Source organism: Eptatretus burgeri, chromosome 4 (assembly GCF_056783735.1).
Source record: "Eptatretus burgeri isolate ZD-2024b chromosome 4, Ebu_testis_v1, whole genome shotgun sequence".
In the NCBI taxonomy this organism is placed as follows: Eukaryota; Metazoa; Chordata; class Myxini; order Myxiniformes; family Myxinidae; genus Eptatretus; species Eptatretus burgeri.
This window is the reverse complement of record NC_140964.1, coordinates 61,607,475-61,617,474: the sequence shown is the minus strand read 5'-3', so window position 1 is coordinate 61,617,474 and position 10,000 is coordinate 61,607,475. Positions and strand designations below refer to the sequence as shown.

General features: G+C 41.2%; 1 long non-coding RNA gene across 1 annotated transcript in view; it reads left to right on the top strand.

Annotated features, from left to right (window-relative positions):
• LOC147028186 (uncharacterized) overlaps positions 1–9,263 on the top strand; it is a 20,704-nt gene extending 11,441 nt beyond the window's left edge. Inside the window, exon 3 of the long non-coding RNA XR_015057453.1 lies at positions 8,444–9,263. This is a non-coding gene — a long non-coding RNA (uncharacterized LOC147028186). The remainder of the gene's footprint in view (positions 1–8,443) is intronic.
• Positions 9,264–10,000: the final 737 nt, after the last annotated feature.

Genomic DNA, 10,000 nt, shown 5'->3' with positions numbered 1-10,000 from the left:
TATGAGTCAGTCAGCGGTTAGAATGATGTGTGTGTGTGTGTGTGTGTGTGTGTGTGTGTGTGTGTGTATATAGAGAGAGAGAGAGAGAGAGAGAGAGAGAGAGAGAGAGAGAGAGAGAGAGAGAGAGAGAGAGAGAGAGAGAGAGAGAGAGAGAGAGAGAGAGAGAGAGAGAGAGAGAGAGAGAGAGAGAGAGAGAGAGAGAGAGAGAGAGAGAGAGAGAGAGAGAGAGAGAGAGAGAGAGAGAGAGAGAGAGAGAGAGAGAGAGAGAGAGAGAGAGAGAGAGAGAGAGAGAGAGAGAGAGAGAGAGAGAGAGAGAGAGAGAGAGAGAGAGAGAGAGAGAGAGAGAGAGAGAGAGAGAGAGAGAGAGAGAGAGAGAGAGAGAGAGACAGAGAGAGAGAGACAGAGAGAGAGAGACAGAGAGAGAGAGAGAGAGAGAGAGAGAGAGAGAGAGAGAGAGATCAGCTTATTGATCAGAATAAAGGGCAGAGGACATTACACGACTTTACAAACAAATTGATGGACATGGGAATCATTCCAAATGCGTGGAGACATCGCTGAGATTGCCAAAAATGAAAATTGTTCCATTGACATTAAGTGGAGTGAGCTGCTGAGTGAGCAGTGAGCGGTATTAGAAATTGACGTCACATGGATTGAGCCCCTGAGTGATCGGTGGGATATTAAAAGCCATGCAGTCATGGTTAAGGAGGTGCCAAAATTTGCATGGAATGAGATAAGCACATTTGCTTTGGGCAGATATTACAGGTGCAGCTGAACAGCACGTGGGAAAGACTTAAAGGTGGAGAGAATTTCATTGGATACACTACTCGGAAATACTCTGAGAACTGTGGAAGCTTCGCCAGGCACCAAATGCAATGGCTTCAGTTCAAGGTTTTGACATCTCCAGAATGTTTGCTGGTGCCTCGTGATACTTCGTTATGCTCTTTAACGTTCGCAGGATTTGGAACGGTTGTGTGATGTAACCGATCGCGAGTTTTCTTTCCATAACAAGAAACAATGTGGAATAAAAATTAGAGATAATACTGTGCCTTAAGTATATATCAGGTATAAAATATGGCCCTGTATTGTTTTCAACATGTAACAATCCATCCTTATTTCTCTCATATTGTTGAATCCATCCATCCATTGGGACCATATTCTGTGCAGAGCATTGGTGCTACCTAAGCAGTCTCCCTGGCTATTGGGCACAATTCTAGACAGGTCACCACTCCAACACAGGATAGCAGTAAGCTGGCACTCATATTGCTGATTTCAGAAGGATGACAGGCAGAGTCCAACTCACCTGGTATTAATTCAACAGCCAAGTTGGATTTGAACTCAGGACCCATAAGATCCTAAGCCCCCACCCTAACCATTAAGCCAACACCAGGCATATTATTGAATAGTTGGATTAATATAATGTTAATGTGTCCTCCATTCAAGTTCCAAACTCGAGGGAAGCAATAAGCTGACGTTTCGGGTGTTATCCCTTCGTTAGAGCAGAGAGCAACACTAACCTTCACAAACAAGACTCGTTCTTCATTCTTCATGATTATTCAGGTTGGATGCTCCGTTTTTCTTAAATGCAAGGGGCGTTTAAATTGTTTTCTGAACAGATACTCAATAGTTAATGTTATGTCACAACACATATTTAAAAGTTTCATGAAGTCAATAACAGTTTGGATTTTGGCCAGCGCATTGTATGAGGTCTGTGGATGAGTGGTTGCTTGTATTGAGCTTGAGCAACACTACCTGGCAAAGTGGTTAAATTTTCCACAATGTCTGCACCGTTAGCCCTGGGCAGGGCAAGTAATAGCTCTGGACTAGTGCTTGGTGGACGCAGAGTTTTTGCAATGCAGTCTTGAACGTGTGGGGTGCTGCTGCGCATGTTGTTGTGTGAGAGTTTGCCGAATTCCCTAAATTGTAGAGTCTGTAGATGTAACAGGTGAGAGTCTTCCGGTAAGTTTATGTGCACTGTGGTAAACTGCTTCCACTTGGCTGGCCATGTTTATGACTTGAATCAAAGTTAGGTCGTCAGATTCGAGTGAAAGTCTCTCCCTCACTTGTATACTCGATATTTTCTCAATCAGTTGATCTCTAACGATCTCGTCGTGCAGTGTTCCAAACTTTCAAGGAATTGATCATTCTTTCAATGTAGACACATACTGGAGAATTGGCTCACCGAGCTTCTGGCCCTGTTGTCAGAATTTTAACCGGCAAATGAGTACACTCTGAGTGGCTCCACAATGTGAAGCAAGCACCGTAGTGGCTTCAGCATTGGAGGCCGTAGGTCCCAGTGTCAAGAAAATGTGTTTACCCTCCATGCCCAGAAGGTGTATGAGCAAAGCACGTCTCCGTGAATCATCCGCATCTTGCAGGTTCATTGCAAGCAAGTAGGTATGAAAAGGAAGTCAACTACCAGGACCATGGAATGGGCTATTGATCAGATAAAGCCAAAAAGGGAGCTGATGAGGCAATCGAAAATCCCACCTCTGTCGCCAATGTTATGTTGCTCAACAGATGCTAAACAATTCGATTGATTGCAAGGTACAAGTCCATTTATTCCACAACACATAACATTCACATACTGTATCTCTGACTCTGTTAAGATGGTGCCTCTCCTCTCACATCACCATACATCTTCCACTTACATCATCATGTCCCTCCCTGCACAGCAATCCAGAAGCATCCAGCAATTCAACAACAACATAATTAGAAAGAACACAACAGTTAAAGACACAGCAACCTTTTAAGGTTCCTTTCCAATATATGAGTTTACATAATTAGTGAGGAAGTAATTTTCTTCCTAATTATTTAAACTTACATATTGACAAGTAAAGTAGTTGGTGCTTCTTGCACTATTGTGAGCATCTTGTTCTCAGAACAATTTTGAATGGTCCTAATCACTTATACAAGGTTGGATTAAAAAGAAAGCGCAATGTTCAGTGCCAGTGGCCTCCAAAGATATTCACCCCCCTCCCAATGTTTTCACATTTTGATGTCTCCTGAGCATATTTCATGATACTTTCAAATCAAACATCATACAGAGCTTTCACAAACTACTCCAAAGTGATAAAGCTAAAAAAAAGAAATGCAGATAAAATGTAAATAAGGTTGTTTAACTGGGAAAATCACAAAATTCGCAGTTGCATAAGTATTCAAACCCATTGCCTAATTAACCCTAAATCACTTCAGGAGCAAATTATTTGTTTGACAGGATAGAAAATAAGTGCAATAGGTTTCACCTGAATGAAATTAGTGGCTTCATTAAAAAATAAAGCTCCCCCACTTATCAAAGGAGTTTTAAGAGCCTGGTGTTGGCGCAGTGGTTAGGGCAGCGGCTTGGAATCCAAAAGGTCCCGAGTTCAAGCCCCGTTGGGCCACTGAATTAATACACCAGGGGGTTGACTCAGCCTGTCATCCTTCTGAGGTCGGCGAAATGAGTACCAGTGTACTGGGCCGGTGTATACCCCGGTTAAAATAGGTGTACCATATCCCTGTGTCGTAAGAGGCGACCAGGGTTGCGTCAGGAAGGGCATCCGGCGTAAAACATGTGCCAAATCACTATGCGGATCATACGGATGATCCGCTGTGGCGACCCCTAAAGGGAGCAGCTGAAAGAAGAAGAAGAAGAAGAAGACTTATCAAAGGAGTTTTAAGGTGCAACACACTTGGTTAACCAACAACACACTTGGTCAAACATGAAGACCAAGGAACTTTCCAAAGAAGTCAGACATAAAATGTTGGAGAAGCATCGTTCAGGAGAGGGTTGTAAGAATATTTCAGACACTCATTATCACTTTGAGTACAGTGAAATCCATCATTAAGAAATGGAAGACGTATCATACCACCCAGACCATGTCACCCATCCAAACTCAGCAGCCGGGCAAGCAGGAAAATGGGTCAGGATGTCACTGAAAATCCAACAATGACTTTGAAAGAGCTGCAAGGCTCTATGTTTGAAATGGGGGTCAGTGTTTATCAATCAAGAATATCCCGTTTCCTTCACAAAGCTGGCCTCTTGGACAGGTGGCAAGTAAGAAGCTATTATTGAAAATATTGAAAAAAGTCACATCTAATAGCTGTACGGAGTTTGCAACAAAGCACCTTAATGATTCTGCAGACATGGGAAGAAAGGTTTTGTGGTCAGATGAGATAAAAATGGAATTTTTGGTCTAAATTCAAAGCGTTATGTCTGGCACAAGCCTAACACAACACATCACCCAATCATCACCATCTCTACTGTCAAGCAAGGTGGTGGCAGCATCATGTTGTGGGGCTGCTTTTCATCAGGTGTTTTTTATATTGTACTCAATTTCATGCTCGTATTGTAACTACTGCAACTACCACTTGACATAAATAAACAATCATGGAAAACATGCTCACACGTTTGATTTACAGTTCACTTCACTGACGTTTCTTGCTTAATGAAGTTAATGAAAATAAGTGTCTGGATGGGTTTGAGGGTAGTGGAGTAGTCGCTGAAACCCCAATCGTATCCAGGTTCCTCCTGATGACTCCATCTTTGCTCTTTACTTATTTGGGCTCCTTGTTGGTCTTCCATTTGATTAAGATATGGCCCTTTTAGTAATGTACATTTAAATATGCAGTGAACATTACATGAGCATGGCTCCAATATGGCCATTGACACTACAATAAGATAAAACATCAAATTAAATGATATATCTTGAATTCCATGAAGTTATCTTTAGAGCATGCAATTCAAAATCTCTGTAAGGATAAGATCCGACATACCTGTAAATGTGGGAAGTCATTACTTTTATCAGGAAGAAGGAAAAAAAACTTCACATGCCGTTTTGTAAGCATGTATACATGAAATAATAAAGTTCTGAATCTAATTTACGATTAAAGAATCGGATGTGAGGTTATTAATCTGTATAATGAACACTGAACTCTCCTCTTTTTCCCAACATGACTTTCTAAAGCAGACATAAGAGTGAATAGACGGGACAACGTTATGCGCATCCGCTTGTACAGATTGCGAGATGATAACGAGCCCGAACCACAACTCCAACATTTCTCTTTCAGCCTCACTTGGAAAAACTCCCCCATGTTCTCCTGGAAAGTATGAAAGGTTTTCCACATTATCTGACTTTAAGTGATTCTCTCTTCTGCAGAGATTTTGGTTTGTCGCAAAAGTAAGTTGTTAGTGAGATGCTCGACAAGGCAGCCATATTTAGTGTTGCTTCAACATGCACAGCATGTTTGATCGAAGCGAGCATGCTTCCAGGTTATTTTGTTTAGAAGCAGGTGAGTGTTGTCAAGCCAACGTGATGTCACATTTCGGTACTGTGCACCTCACAAATTTTTGAACGCCATTGTCGCATGTGCAGAATGAGAAACTCTGTCGTAAAACTCACTGTCTACTGTGAAGTCTCTGTCGTGGATTACAAGGCCTAATGGACTGTTAGGTATGACAAAATGCACAATTCATGAAGGAAAAGAGCCAGAATTATCTGCTGATACTTTCATTGTTGCTCACAGGGCGTCATTTTGGTTTATGAAAGGAGCATCCGAAATTCACCTTTATATATGCCGTGTCCATGCTATTGTTCAAGCAAATCGTGCATTACCTCCTCCTTATGTAAAAAGATGTAATCATACGTGACCCCCTTATAAAGCATCCATTTATTGCACTCACACAGATTAGAGAGGGGTGGGGAGGGAAGAAATTGGAAATGCCAACATTGAGTGAAGGAACAGAAGAGAAAAGGATAGGAATGGAGGTATCTATTTATTGTGTATGTTAAGGTATGGAGTAAATTGAGGAAAAAGGAGAATGGAGGAGAAAGAAAGGAGGTGAGCGGAGTTTGGGAGAGCAGGGAAGGTAGATTTGGAGGATATACGAGTATGGGGCTAGAAGAGAAAGGAAGGAGCAGAGAAAGGAGAGAGGGTAAAGAAAAATTCTGCAATGCTGGCGCTCAAAATAAAGAGATGACTCAAAAAGTGAAGGACAACAGGGTATCAGAATGTCTGAGTGGAGACAGAAGGGACGGGAATATTGGACGGGACATTAAGGGAACTGGGAAGATTTGCATGGTGAGATGTATCGTTATGCCTGGTGTTGGCTTAATGGTTTGGGTCGTGGGTTTGGGATCCTCAGATCCTGAGTTCAAATCCCACTTTGCTGTTGAATTAATACCAGGTGGGGTTGACTCTGTCTGTCATCCTTCCGAGGTTGGCAAAATGAGTGCCAGCTTGCTGGTATCCTGTGTTGAAGTGTCGACCCATCCAGGATTGTGTCCAATAGCCAAGGAGACTATTTAGGCAGCCCCAACGCTCTGCACAGAGTATGGTCCCAATGGATGGATATATCGTTGAGGGGGTTAGGGGTCAGGGGGTTCCCCATGAAAACACCCCTCAAAATAATTTACTGGATTATGTCAATGGCATCCCCATCTGGAAAAATAGAGCTTAACAAGTCAGAAAAAAACACATTAAAAAAAATGAAAAACATGTAGGGATGGAATCCCCTAAAAAAAACAACCAAAAACAACCAAACACAACCAAACAAAGTCGGAAGGAAGGAATGACACCACAATCCTTTTACAGATTCTTATCACGACATCTTTAGATAAACATCACGATGTACAATCTGTATTTTGATCATCACGACATTCTTACTATCTGTATTTGTCCATTTCATACTAATATCCTTGTAATTCATGTGAAAGTACACTGATGTCTCCAAAAATGTTTTTGTTCTGCATATGATTTGTTTTCAAGCTCCTCCACGAACCTTCGATAAATGTAAGACGTTTAAAAGAAAAGGCATGTCCGATTCTTACAAAACAACATCATTTCCCTCTTGCACTTGCAATCTGCACCGTTTAATCAGATGGAATGTGGAAAAGTGGATCTGACAATACAATCTTGCTCCATGGAAGTTCCCACATCGGCATCTGTTGACGTGTTTCCGAGAACGTTCTCAACAGACAAGTCTCGAGAAACATTTTTAATGATATGCACATTTTTGGAAACTTTTTTTTTGGACAATGAGCAAATTATAACATTTAGCTGTGAGTTATTAGCCTCGGCTGAAGGAGGTGTGTGTGTGTGTGTGTGTGTGTGTGTGTGTGTGTGTGTGTGTGTGTGTGTGTGTGTGTGTGTGTGTGTGTGTGTGTGTGTGTGTGTGCATATATTTTAATTTTGATTGCTCATTGTCACTTCTAACTTCATATTTAATCTCCTTTTGTATATCAGTGGCTGTGGATTACATCATTCTGTCCAGGGGCATGGTGAAGCCGCTGATGCAGTGCCCCCTGTAGGTTAAAGCAGGAATTTTGACTTTGTTCAGGATGATGGCTTCCTTCCTACTCTTAGTGAAAGACACAACAGAATCTTTAACATCCACCAACTAGTGCTGGCAGTAGAGATACCCAGTTAAACGTTCATCCAAGGGACAGAGCAGACAGAGTTGACATTGATGTAATGCCCAATATGCGAAACAATTTATGGTTCGGTCGGGATTGAAATGAAACTGAAAACCAAGAAGGAGCCCGAAGAAGAAAAGAGCAAAGTTGGAGTCATCAAGAGGAACCTGGATGCAATTCGGGTTTCAGCCGCTACTCCATTCCTCTCAAACCCACACAGGCACAGCCAAGTGAGTCGTACAGAAAATTTTCTGCAAGAATTCACTTCTCCTTAGAGAGATAGATAACGAAAGAGAGGAATAGAGAGTAAAGGAGATGAAAGAGAAGAAAAAGCAAGAATTAGAATGAATAAAGGGAATTATGAAAAAAAAAATTGAAAGAAATGTGAAAGGAACAAAGAACAAATATGTCGGGAAGATCCCGGACAGGTAGGTTTCAGCAGTTACTCCCCAGGCTCAAACGCAGCAACATGTACAAGCTACCAGTGGTCCATCTCGAAAGATCGTCAGCCGTGGGCCAGATAGGGTCACCGTGCACCGCAACAACAATCGAACAAGATTGTATTTTTCTGAAGTCTCGAGATGTTCTGAGCATGAAATGAAATGTTAACATTGAAAATTAGGGATGCACGAAGTACTTGAGCCCTTTTAATGGACGTACCATCAAAATGAGAATCACGGCTCTGCGTCGAACGTGAATTCCGAACCAGAGTAAACATGATTTTTCGGAATCTCAACTTGATTGAATACCCACATATTATACATCAAATAAAAGCTTATTTCCTTGTGTTTCATTCTCTTTGTTATCCATTGATTTGCTTAGTGGATTTAAAGTGGCTACACCCTTATTTTCCTTCTCTACCAAAGGTGGTTTGTCCAACTGTTCAATATTCCTTATTTTCCATGGAAAACAAACAGCTATTCAATGGTAATGATATGTTGCCTAATACTTTCCATTTAACACCAAAATGAAGCAGATATCATGCTAATGTATACTGTGATCACACTTTGAATAGTATACTTTGCTTCAATATTCTCGTCTTCTATTTTCAGATCCACATTCATGTACAAGATGCTGAATCATGAAGTTCAACGCAGACTGCTGGAGAACCGGCATCATAAGGATAATGGAATTGGCAGACAAGATACCCAACAGAAACCATAATGCATCGTTCATTTCCCAGGACTACATTATGGACTACTTCAAGTACAATCTGCTTCTGAGGATGCTGATAGCAAACTTGCTGGGTTGAAGGAGATATGCAAGCAAAGACTCTCTCAACCTCTGGGTCTGATCTACTCATCTACTGGATGACAGAAACATGCAAAACGTATCACTGATGTCATCACAGAGCATCATGGATATTACAGGGAATGTAATCAGCGGTTTACGATGAGTCTCAACTGCCTTGCTAAACAATCTGACTCATCTGAACCATCATGCTCCAACAGAGCAAGGAGAAGCAGTTCAGATAAAGGTGACACTGTCTCATTCAAAACAGATTGTATTTTATGCAAATCCGAAGCGAGGAAAAAAAATATCAAGGACATGGACAACATGGTCAAGGGAACATGGACAACTGAAGGAATATGTCACTTTGAATGTGATGGTTGGAAATCTGTCTTGGAGATAGCCGAGCAGAGTGGAGAGGAGTAACTGTTAGGACGGATCAGAGGCCAAGATTTATTTGCATGTGAAGCAAAATATCACAGGTCTTGCAGAGTGAAGTACAAGCAAAGGCCTGCAAAATGGTGGAGCGAGATGATGAAGAATGACAGAGGCAAGCTGAGATAGTTGAAGCCCATCGTGTTGCATTTGCTGATGTGTGTAAAGTCATCAACACAGACATTCTCAAAAACAAGAAAATTATAAAACTGATGGATCTATGCAAGATATATATATATATATATATATATATATATATATATATATATATATATATATATATATATATATATATATATCAGCATCTTACAGCTCACATACTTCCCAAACCCCAACTACCAGAGTGAGAACCTCAAAATTAAGCTTGAGAAACATGAGGAATATAAGGATAAGCTATCTTTCTGAAAGCTTGATTGCACAGGAAAATTCCAAACATATATTGTGTATAACTCTGATATTGATCTTAGCCAGGCACTGTTAGCCAGGCACCAACTCGGTTCCACAGAGATGATCCAAGAAGGTGGAAGCTATCTCTACCAAGTGATTCTCGACCTCTTTGCAAAGTCAGATGAACTGAAATGGCCACACTCTGTTCAGGACCTCCTTGGGGATATGGATGATGTATTACCGTCACAACTGAAGAAATTCATGAGTTTTTGTCATAGCTGGGAAGTCCACCATTCACACATCAAAAGCACACTGACTTGTCAATTCGATAGGGCAAGATATCTGCCGTGTGGCTCCCAATTGTGAGTGGAAACTACCGAAGCATATGCTGATATGCATGACACTACGGCACTTGTTCAGGAGTGAGAGATTGACCACCCTGTTGAATAGAATGGGACACTCAGAGAACTACTCATTCAAACTAGAGCTGGAAACAGCGAAAGCCAAGGCTATGGAAGAAACATCAAGTGTATTATCATCTCAGATTATAATTAATT